Source organism: Schistocerca americana, chromosome 8, assembly GCF_021461395.2.
Source record: "Schistocerca americana isolate TAMUIC-IGC-003095 chromosome 8, iqSchAmer2.1, whole genome shotgun sequence".
NCBI lineage: Eukaryota > Metazoa > Arthropoda > Insecta > Orthoptera > Acrididae > Schistocerca > Schistocerca americana.
In genome coordinates, this window is record NC_060126.1 from 73,777,414 (window position 1) to 73,788,603 (window position 11,190).

Consider the following 11,190-nt stretch of genomic DNA (forward strand, 5'->3'; position numbering starts at 1 on the left):
GGAGACGCTGACTAGAGCGGAGCGCTTGCTACTGGTGTTGCTGCTGCCGTACGTTGGTTCGAGATGCCGCCCAAGACTAGCGGGAAGGCTGGCAAGGCGCAGAAGAACATTTCGAAGGGCGACAAGAAGAAGAAGCGCAAGAGGAAGGAGAGCTATGCCATCTACATCTACAAGGTGCTGAAGCAGGTGCACCCTGACACGGGCATCTCGTCGAAGGCGATGAGCATCATGAACAGCTTCGTGAACGACATTTTCGAGCGCATTGCGGCCGAGGCTTCTCGCCTGGCGCACTACAACAAGCGCTCGACCATCACGTCCCGCGAGATCCAGACCGCTGTGCGGCTGTTGCTGCCTGGCGAGCTGGCCAAGCACGCCGTGAGCGAGGGCACGAAGGCGGTGACCAAGTACACGAGCTCCAAGTAAGGAGGTGGCTCTGGAATGGAAGGAAGGATGGAGAAGGCTCCTCCGTTGCGAGAGCGGCAAAACGGCCCTTTTCAGGGCCACCAACTTGCCTTTTGCGGGAAGGGCGGAATTGTTGTTGTTGTTTGTGTGGACGGCTGTGATGTATGTGTGCATTTTGATTGTGGGTGGGGGGGCGCGTCAAAGCGTGTTGCGCGGGGTACGGCCACGAGGTTGGTCGCCGTGGCGTGGAATGGTGGCACGCCTCGTTGGCGTGGTTTTTGACCCATTGGTGTTGTTGGTGTGTGTGTGTGTGTGTGTGTGTGTGTGTTACCCGTCTGCGAGGGGGGACAGTGTGATCGGCGACTTTTGTGTCACCGTAACGACGGCCGTTTGCGGGTTTGTTTTTTTGCACATCATACATGGCGAGGGTGAAATGTGAAATGTTTTTGTTTGGTTTTTTTTGCCGCCCACTATTCCCTTTGCTGTACGCCGAGTTTGACAATGGTGCGACGTAACTGCAGCGTGGAGGTGTGTGAGTGACGTTGAAATGAACGTGCCATTAAGACGCATTGTTTTGTTGTTGTATTGTACTGTACGTGTACGGCGACACGCACGATGATGTACCATTCGACTCTGATGTTTGATAGCCGTGTCTGACTGATTGCGTACGACGCACGCACACCGATGTCGTCATTCAAGATGCACGCTAGACGACGACGGCGGCGGCGGCGGTCGTTTGTTTGGCGAATGTCTGTACACGTGTTTGTCTGTGTCCATCCGGTATGTATTTGTTTGTTTGAAAGTGTTTTGTGTGTCGGTGACGTGGTCCGATCCGTCGCCCCCTGAGTAACTGTCGATCGGCGCGATAGACCGGCGTCACGCAACTGAACCGAAGTCTTGGGCACACCCGTCATACTGTTGTACACCGTCGCGCTGAGAACGGTAACGAAAGGTTGACTTTGATCGGTCGAATGTCTGGGCAGAACGTGAGGAATGAGGCAAGAGTGCAAGGAGGGGGGGCAAAAGAGAGAGGAAGGGAAAAAGGGGAGGAAACGCATTCGTAGAGCAACGGAACGTTCCCGTGTCGGAGGCGTATTGGAGCCGCACTGAAATGCGTTTAACGGCGGCGCGGCTGCAAGTGTCTGCCGTGGTGAACGTTACCTTTGACGGCTGCATTGGGCTTTGCCTTTGCTTTTGCTTTCGCTTTCGCGTTCGCTTTCGCTTTCCCGGATGTACGTAACGTTTGTTGATATGGTTCTGAGGAAGAGTGTATGACAGTGCCGTGCCGTCCATGTTCGTGTGCCCTCCCATTGTGTGTATGCTATTGTCTGTGTACTTGAATGATGTATGTAGGTGTTAGTGGACATGTTTTACCAGTGGGGGGAAATGGATCGTCGATAGTTGCCGTCACTCTGTCACGGTCGAGATGACGCACCCTCCGTACAGAAAGGTGTCGGGAAAGTGTGTGTGTGCGTCCGTGAATTGGCAGTGTTTGGAGGTGGGCGTGCCCTGCATGTGGCCCGGAAAAGGCTGTTCGTTAGGCGGTAGTGTTGTGTGGACAGGGGAGGGGCATGCGTAACGCTGCTGGCATGGCATTTCGGGAGATGGGAGGGGGCAAACGAGGAAACGAGGAGCGGCGGCCAAAGACGGGACGGGGAGGGGCGCGGTGTGGGTGGCTTGCGCCTGTGCTCGGCGTTGTGGTTTGTGCAAAAGAGGAGGAGAAAAACAATGTGAGTTGCCAGGGAGGGGAGCGGTGTTGTGTTGTGGTTGTCGTGGTGTAGCCGCAGACGCGGCTGTCAGTGAACGTGGCGAGATGGACGGATGCGCGGAGGGGCGGGGGCGGCGCATTTCGCCGGTGCCGTGCCGTGCCGTGCCATGCCTGAAAGCCGCGTGGTCGCTGTGTTGTTGGTGGCGTGGGGGCGAGGAGAGTACCGTACGGGTGTGCTTGTGCGCCGGAAATGGCACACTGCGCCCGCCCGTCTTGGAGGCTGATGGCTGTGGTGTGGAAATGGGGCGCGGTGATGTTGAAGAACAGAAAAGAAACCAAGAAAACGGAAGGCGTGATGCGGCGGTGGTGGTGAGAGCGGGAAAAACAAAACAAAAAAAAAAAAAAACAACAAGAAACAAAAAAGAAAACAAAAAGTCTATCAATATTAAAATGTAAATGGAAATGGAAATGGACCCAGGTATAACCTCCCTGCACAAATAGCAGAGAGTCCGATGATAATAAAAATGTGCCAGAATGTTAACGTCCCTACAAAACAAACCCAACGATAATATTAATGAAAGAGTGAACCGTATGTAACATTGCAACAGACATAATGAAACCTGATAAATTGTATAAGGGCAGCAGCGTTGACCTTTGGCCCTGTATTCAGAATAAAAAGAGCCAAAGATCGTTACCCCAATGAAAAAGACACTGAAACACGTATGTAACATAGTAGCGATGGCGAGACATTGTAGCATCTGTGACCAGAGAGTTTGCGCTGGACTGCGCGAGTGTTGCGAGCGGTTCTCAGTCAGTCAGTCTGTCAGTAGTCGTTGCGAGTCCGTAGCTCTGTGTAGTTGAGGGCTGTACTCTGTCAGTAGTCGTCGCGTGCAGTACGCTAATAGTCGTCATGCAGAGCGGTCGGTCAGTAGTAGCAGCCGAGTGCGGTTGTGTGATGTAGGCGGTCGGCAACACTGGTCAAGATGGTGAATAAGGTATACTGTTAATTAATATAATCATTAGATAATGAAAAATTGTAATTATTCTCCAACAAGTTCCCCAATAATAATCTTTATTTCAAAAGCATTTTTCAAACATTTAATTTTTTATTGAACTAAAGAGTTCGTTGCACTTCACATTTCATTCCACGTCTTTGAAGAAAAATGTCACTAAAATCACAAAAAAAGAGAATATTATTATTTGCAATGCAGTTCCTCCAAGCGCTGCGCAACAACCAGAGCAGAAATGTGACATCCATTTATTCGGAGGTAAGACTTTAATTCTGATTGTTTTGCACAGGGCCAAAGACCGATATTTCGGTTTAATTGAAGTTTCTTGTCACTGAACGGACTTTTGTAAATGTTGTGTGAAGACTTTATATTTGAGTCAGATTGCGAATTTCACATTTTTGTTGCCATTTTCAATACCTCTCATTGTGGGCGAGGTTACAATTAGCGCAATGTCCATTAGCATCCGTAAATAACATTGTCCATTATTTTAAATTTTGCTGGGAGGTTACAACACACACACAAAAAAAAAACAAAAAAATTGCATTTATATCCGCTCCTCAATTGTAGATACCCCTTACACAGCTGTGTGCAATGAATGAGTGCTGGCTGGTAATTAATTGCACTCCTTGGAGGGAAATGCCATAGGAAGTAGTCTTTAAAAAGTGAATGTTTTTCGTTAAGAGACAAAAGTTACTTTAGAAAAAAAGTAATAGTGGGGCTTTTGTTGTTGAACAAAAGAAGTACAATGAACATACGTTATCAGATTTGCGCAATGCAGCGTCACACCACCTTTTTGATTATAACACAATATACTATACATCGTCCCGAACCGTGACCAGAGTCGCGAGACGAGCAGAGCACGCCGCCGACGCCCGCTCAGTACAACCGTCCACCCGCTACTACTGTCGACCGACTACTACCTCTCCCGACTCGCGCTACAATATATATAACAACTGTTCCTGGCGACCCGGTGCGTGCCACTACTGTCGTCTGGCGCGGTCCAAGCGCCGACTAGCAGCGATAAAGAACTCTCTGGTCAGACAGAGATGCTGTCATGCCTCGCCATCGCTCTGGTAATGAATACATACGTGTTGCAGCGTGCGTACCACCGGAACACGCAGTGGCGGAGCCAAAGACTGTGTTGTCGAGGTCGAGTGCGAGTGGGAAGAGAGGCAGCGTCGGCACGGAGATGCAAGCGAGCGCGAGACGCACGGGGGCTGCGGCGTGGCGCGTTTGCGGTCGGCGCCTTTGGTGGCAACGGCCGGGACAAGCAGCGGTGTATGGTGTGGTGCGGGGCGGACAGGGGCGGCGGTGGACGGGGAGGAGGCGGCGCGACGACGGCATGGGGGCGAAAACGGGACGGGGGACGGCGGATGTTGAGAGGCGTCACGCGCGGACAGGACACAGACACAGAGACACACAGATTGGAAAGGGAGGGTGCGCGGTAGTAGTTGGGAATGTGCGTACCGTGCGGGATGGGAGTGGGCGAGGAACACGGTCGTGGCCCCTGTTTTGGGTGCGTGTGATGACGTCGGTGTGTTGTGGGAAGGGAAGGTGCTGTGGCGGCGGCGCGTAATGGGCGTAGGCCGAAAAGAGAAAGGAACGTGGGCAGTGTGTTGGCAAGCGTCGGTTCGACTGCGACGTTGATGGGCAGGGCAGGGCAAGGTTAATGGTGGTAGGAGTAGGCGTGTGGGCGCAAAAAATCTGCCGCTGCAGGCGGTGCCGTAACCGCCATGGCGGGAAGGAGAGAGGGCCAAAGAAAGAAAGAAAGAAAGAAAGAAAGAAGAAAACAAAAAAAAAAAAAAAAAAAAAGGAGGGGGGGGGGCGAAAGTGGAGAGGCGGTGGTGTGAGAAGGGCGGGGGCGGAAGGAAGGCAGGAAGGACAAGAGGCGAGGCGACGGCTTGCTTTGTGTATCGGTCGGTCTCTGGCTATGCTTCGTTTTCTGCAGCAGGGTCGGTGCGCGGCGTGGCTCGCGGCAGTGGGAACGCCTGGTGGCTGGACGGCCAGCAATGCGGTTGGATGGGCGGCCACAGCACCGCACCTGTGCCCGAGGAGGAGACGCTGGCGGCGGGCCCTGAGGTGAGGCCGGCTCGGCTGGGGCTGTGGATGTGTAGGTGTGCGCCGCTGCTGCAACAACGAGTAAAACGCGAGAAGGAGGGATGGCGGTAGAGAGAAAAAAAAAAAAAAAAAAGGTCGTGTTGTGTTGATGCGCAGGCAGACGTGTACAGAGGGACGAGCCCGGTCTGCAGCAGGGTGTGGCCGTGCCGAGTGCAGAGCAGCGGCGGCTCGGTTCGGTTCGGCCCGGCCCGGCCCGGCGGGCCGCGCTGTTGTCGCGGACGTGAGCGCCCCCTGGCGGGTGGCCGGAGGCGGCGCGGCGTGTTGGACGTGTGGCTGGTGGCAGTGCACAATTTGCGAGTGGCTGGCGGTGTGGTGTGGCGGTTGGCGCGTCGGGCGGCGGAGAGGTATGTGTTGCGGGCGCCCTTTGCTGCGCTGCGTCGTTGCGTGTGCCGTACAGGGCGGGCGCTTGTCGACTGTGTGGGCGGTGTGGCGAATTGGCGTGAAACGGCTGCCGAGAGGTGTGTGGTAGCGAGCCGGTCGGTGGTGTCAGTGCGAAGGGGAATGTGCGTGCGTTTGGCGGTTTCGGTGTGCTTTTTGCGGCGTGAGAGTGGGAATTAGTGGGGCCGGCTGTTGTGTTGGTTCCTTGTGTCTTGTGTCGCGTAGCTTGATGGCAACGTGGAAGGACGCCGGTTTCGTTTCGAGCCTTGCGTGTGGTTGTCGACGTTGACTGGTTGGCGTGTGCCGATGCACGTGCATGTGTGGGTCGCGAGTGCGTTTTTGGCTGGCTGTGTGTGTGTGTGTGTTTTGGGGGGGAAGGGGGAGGCGGTGGTGAAAGTGCAGTCGTTGCCACGGGCGTCGTCGGGTGGGGCTGGGGCTGTGCGTCGTGGCGGAAAGGTGGTAGGTTGCGGGAAGCGAGCCCGTCGTTGACGGTGTCGCGTGAGTTGTGAATCGAGTGGGGCGCGGGGCGCGGGACAGGAGCAGCGTGCCGCTGCGTCGTGGTCGTCAGCAGAGGCTGTGCGTGTGCTTGTCCTTTTTGTGGGCGGTTCGTGCGAGGCGTTTTTGTTTTGTGTTGCCCTAGTTGTTAGTTTATTTTGTTTGTGTTTGTTATTTTGAGACGACGACTGGTTGGTGGCGTGCGCGCGAAGTGGCGGTGTGCGCTTCCCGTGTCGTTTGTGTTGTTTGGTTTTTTTGTTTTTGTGTGTTTTTTTTTTTTTTTTTTTTGCACTGGGCCCCGGTGGGTGGGTGCGTGTGTGTCGATTGCCGGCTGGCGAAAGGTGCGCCATCGGCGGGGTGGGTCGCCGGCACAAGTAGAGGCGGCGGCGTTGTTGCTGTTGCTGTTGTTGTGTGGTGTTTGTTTTGTTCGGCTGTGTCGGCGAGCTGTGTTGCGGTGCGTGTGAATGGTGGTGCAAAAGTGCTGGCGTTGGGGCTGCGACTGCGACGGCGGCGAGCCGCGGGCGCGCCATTGATAGTGATGTTGTGAACAGCGGCTGTGTACGGTAGTGGTGTTGTTGTAGCACGACGTGCATCCGGGCCGGCGCGGAAAGCGCAGTTGCGGGCGGTTGCCCTTCGGTGCCAGCCATGTCGCGTGAGCGGCGGGTTGCTCTGGTGTCGACACGTGGTGCTCTGGGTTGTTGTGTGGTGCCCTTTGGCCGGTGGGGGTGGTTCGCGTGTGTCTCGTTCGCGCTCGGTGTCTGGTCGTGGTCGTGCTGCTCCCCCGTCTGTCGGCGGTTTCCGACGTCGTCTGTACGTTTTTGTTCGTTTGCGGCGTGCCTGCCGACGTCGTCCCGTCGCGACCTTTCAACCGAAAGTGTGGCGCCCGAAGGTGAACGAACGTAACCCTGACCTCGGCGCTTTACGCTGAGCCGAGCGAACCGAACCGAACCGAACCGAACCTAACCTGTGGTGTGGCGAGGTGAGCTCAGCCTGTGAGCCCCTAACGTCTACGTAAGGTAAGCTGTCCGGCTCACGCCTCACGTTTGAACGCTTTTTTAACCTACGTTTGACGCTTCTTAACCTAGCACTGACCCCTTAACCTAACGTGTAACCTAACCTAACCTAACCTAACCTAACCTAACCTAACCTAACCTAACCTAACCTAACCCAACCTAACCTAACCTCTGACGCCTGACGTGTTTGAATGCTTAACCTAAGTTTGACGCTTAACCTAACCCAAGTCCCCTTAACCTAACCCACGTCCACCTAACCTAACCTAACGTAGACGTGTAAACGTAATGTGTAACGCGTAACGTGTAAGGTCGGCTGTCGTGTGTGCTTGACGGCAGATTGGGTTGGTCTGTAGATTCGGATTGCGGTTTGCCTCGGTCGAGGGGTTGGGTCGGAAGCGGCGAGGGGCGGCGGCGCCTGTTGCGCAGGCGGCGTCCGTTTGCGGCGGGCAATTGTTGAGAAACGGCTGTGAATGTTGGCGGGCGAGAGGAGGAGGACGGCGCGCGATGTGGCCCGACGGCTGCGGGCCGATCGGGAAACGGCGGGAGGGCGACGGAAGGCGATGGGGCGGCGGAGGCGCGTTTGCACGGCCGTCATCGCCGCACGCCTCGGCTTGTGTGGCTGTGGCGCCGGCCGCGCTGGCCGGGCTGCCGCGGCGACGGTGTGGGAGTTTTGCCGAAGGTTTGGCCATTGTGGCGGGTCGTCGGCTGGGGCTGTGGGGGCGGCATTTGGGCGGGGGCGGCGATTCTCGGCGGGCCGACCCAGGCTGTAGCGCGCGGTAGCTGCAGTTTGGCCGTGGTTTGCGGCGCTGCCGTGGCGACTGGTTGGCGACTGTGGTGTGGCTGTGTGTAGCCCCATCCTCGGTGGTTTGAAAGGCGCGGGCGGTTGTGGCGCAGGTTTGGGGCTGCTCCGCACAGGCTGTCGGACGTTGGGCGGTAGCAAGCGCCCATCCGCCAGTCGTTATGTCCCAAGAAGAGGAGAGCAACACAGGATTTACCTGACGGCATTGCCTGCATTCGTCAGAGGAGAGAGGGTGTGTTGAACTTCTTTATTTGTTGTATGTCATCGGGGTATGCGGGATCATAAAAAGAAAATCATAGGGACGGAGCTGCAAGCAGCGTCCGCTTGGTGCACTCCGAGTCTCAGCGGTCGAGGAGTGCAACAGGCCGCTGATAGCGGTCACGAACATCGTGAGGTGCGCCAACGTCTCGAATGAGTGGATTGGCAGAGGCGCGCGACCGTCGGTAAAAACGGCTGGCATTCTGCTGTATGCGGGGCATCACTTCCAGTTCATCAGCTGCATGGTGGAGGTACTGATGCGGAAACTGCGGGTGTACATGGAAGACCCGCCGGAGGATCTTATTCTGTTGCGCCTGAAGACGCTGAATATGCGTGGGAGCCGCATTGCCCCAGGCCTCACACGCATAGTCCACAATTGGTCGTATAAATAAGCGGAAGATGAGGAGGCCATTCCGGATGAAGAGGTCAGACCCTTCATTAAGGAATGGGTACAGCGCACCCATCCGCTGGTGGACTTTGGCACGCACGGCGTCGATGTGTGGCTTCCACAGTAGGCGATCGTCCATGATAACGCCCAGGTACCGGACGGTCTTCTGCCAGGGGAGGGCGGTCCCATAGAGTCGAAGTGGCGGGGCCGGCATCGTCGTCTTCCTCGTAAAGACGATGGCCTGCGTCTTCAGGGGGTTGAACCGGATGCGCCAGCGAGCTGCCCAGATCTCGAGGTCGTCGCATGCCTGCTGCAACCGGGAATGCATTGCGGCATGCCACCAGCTCCTGGTGTAGAGCATCGTATCGTCGGCGTAGACGGCTTTCTCCACTCGGGGCGACGTCGGAAGGTCCGAGGTAAATATAGTATAAAGGACGGGGCCCAGGACGGAGCCCTGCGGCACCCCGGCGACGATAGGTCTGGCAGTGGAGAGAGCCGCGTCAACGCGGACAGCGAAAGTACGGTGCTGCAGGTACGACGCAATGAGGCGCACGTACGCTCGGGGAAACCCAAGGTGGTCCATCTTCCAGAGAAGTCCAGCATGCCAAACACTGTCAAAGGCCTTCGTGACATCTAGAAGAACCGCTCCACAGTATTCCCGGTTGTTGAAGGCGCGAGTGATGTACTCCACAACACGTACAATCTGCTGGGTCGTGGAGTGGCCGCTGCGGAATCCAAACTGTTCTGGGGGGAGGATTTCCCGAATATCCAGGATGGTCCGGAGTCGCTGAAGAAGAAGCCGCTCAAACAGCTTGCTGATGTGCGGAAGCAAACTGATAGGCCGGTAGGATTTTGGGTCCTTCCGATCCTTGCCCGGCTTAGGAACAGCAATAACTATGGAGTGCTTCCACGCTGCAGGGTAGGTGCGAGTCCGCAGAACCCAATTGAAGATGGCAGTGAGATGAACCACAGCCAGGAGCGGCAGGTTCTTCAGGACCCGGCCGGTAATGTCGTCAACACCTGGAGCCTTGGACGCCGGGAGAGCCTTGATGCTTGCACGGACTTCGGCCACTGAAATAGGTGGTATGTCGTCACGGTCCTCCTCCCCATCCCCGTGGAGGATGGTCTGCACTGCTGCGTCAACCTGGTCGACGTGTAGCTGGTCCACATCTTCTTGAAGGGGGGTAAAATTCTCCTGAAAGATGTCCGCAAGGAGATTCGCCTTATCCTCATGTAGATAGGCCGTCCCAGTCGGTGTTGCAAGAGGGGGCATCCGTGTCCTGCGCTTCGTAAAAAAGCGGACCGCATTCCAGTGCATGGGGTCAGGGGTGAACGCCTGCAGTTTCTCAGCCCAGCGTCGATTCTTATGCTGGACAATTGCGGCCTTGATGTCACGGCGCAGGCTGTTGATGTGGCGCTTCAGCTGTGGGTCCCTGGTCACACGCCATTCCTTGCAGAGGCGATTTCGTGTGCGGATATCCTGGAGGATTTCCGCCGGGAGAGCGGAAGATGCGACTGTGCTGGTGCGCGGGCGGGGCGTCGCTCCCACCAGAGCTGCTGTGAGTGTATCAGCAAACTGGGCTGCAGAGGCCTCGTGAACGCCGACGCCATCCACCTGTCGCTGCAGGGCTGCAGTAACTCGTCGCTGGAAGCAGGGCCAATCCGTGTGGTTGAAATTGAGGTGGCCCGGACTCTGCGCCGGGGCGACGTCCAGTTGAAAGAGAACGGGCAGATGGTCGGAGTTCAGTTCGTGAAGGACTTCAGCAGTCAGGAACTGATTAAGTCCCCGAGTAATGGCGATGTCAAGAATGTCGGGCCTCCCTCTGCTAGGATAACACGTCGGCTCCACGGGCCCACAGACATACGCGTTCACCTCTTCAGTGGCCTGGAGTAGAAGGCGCCCATTACGATTGGTGACCAATGAATTCCAGGCCGCATGTTTGCAATTAAGGTCACCTGCGATGAAATATTTGCCTGGAGTCCGTAGAAGGAGACGGGCATCATCGATGAGGAGCTGGCGGCGAGGGCTCCGGTAAACAGCCATGAACGTGACCGGTCCAGTGGCTGTTTCAACCTGGACAGCAGTGACTTCTATAGACCCGATGGCAGGCGGTTGAATTTCACAATGCGGGATGGAGGAGCGGATGAAGATCGCCGTGCCACCCCCCTGCGTCGGTCGGTCGGTCCGAAAGCATCGGTAATTTGCGATGTTGGAGCGGATGCCTGGTTTGAGAAACGTCTCATTCACCAGGCATATGTCCACGTCATGTTCAAACAAGAACTGCCGGAGCTCCTCAAGGTCGTAGGTGAGGTTGGCGGCGTTATAAGCCACGATGCGGAAATCATCCAAGCGGCGGCGTCTAGGCATGCTGGGCTACTGAAGTGGCTGCAGTAGGAGCCTGAAGGCTGCGTGAGATCGTCGCCTCCACCGTGGCGGCGATGGTTGCAGGCAGGTTGACGATGGCATGGGTCAACTCGGTCACCATCGTGGTCAGATGCTGCAGCAGCTGGAAAACGTCTTGGAGTCCAACAGTAGGCACAGCTGTAGGCGAAGGAGAAGCTGGCTGGCGGTCCTGACGTGCAGGAGGCGGTGGGACGCTGGGCACCTCGGCAGCCGCGGT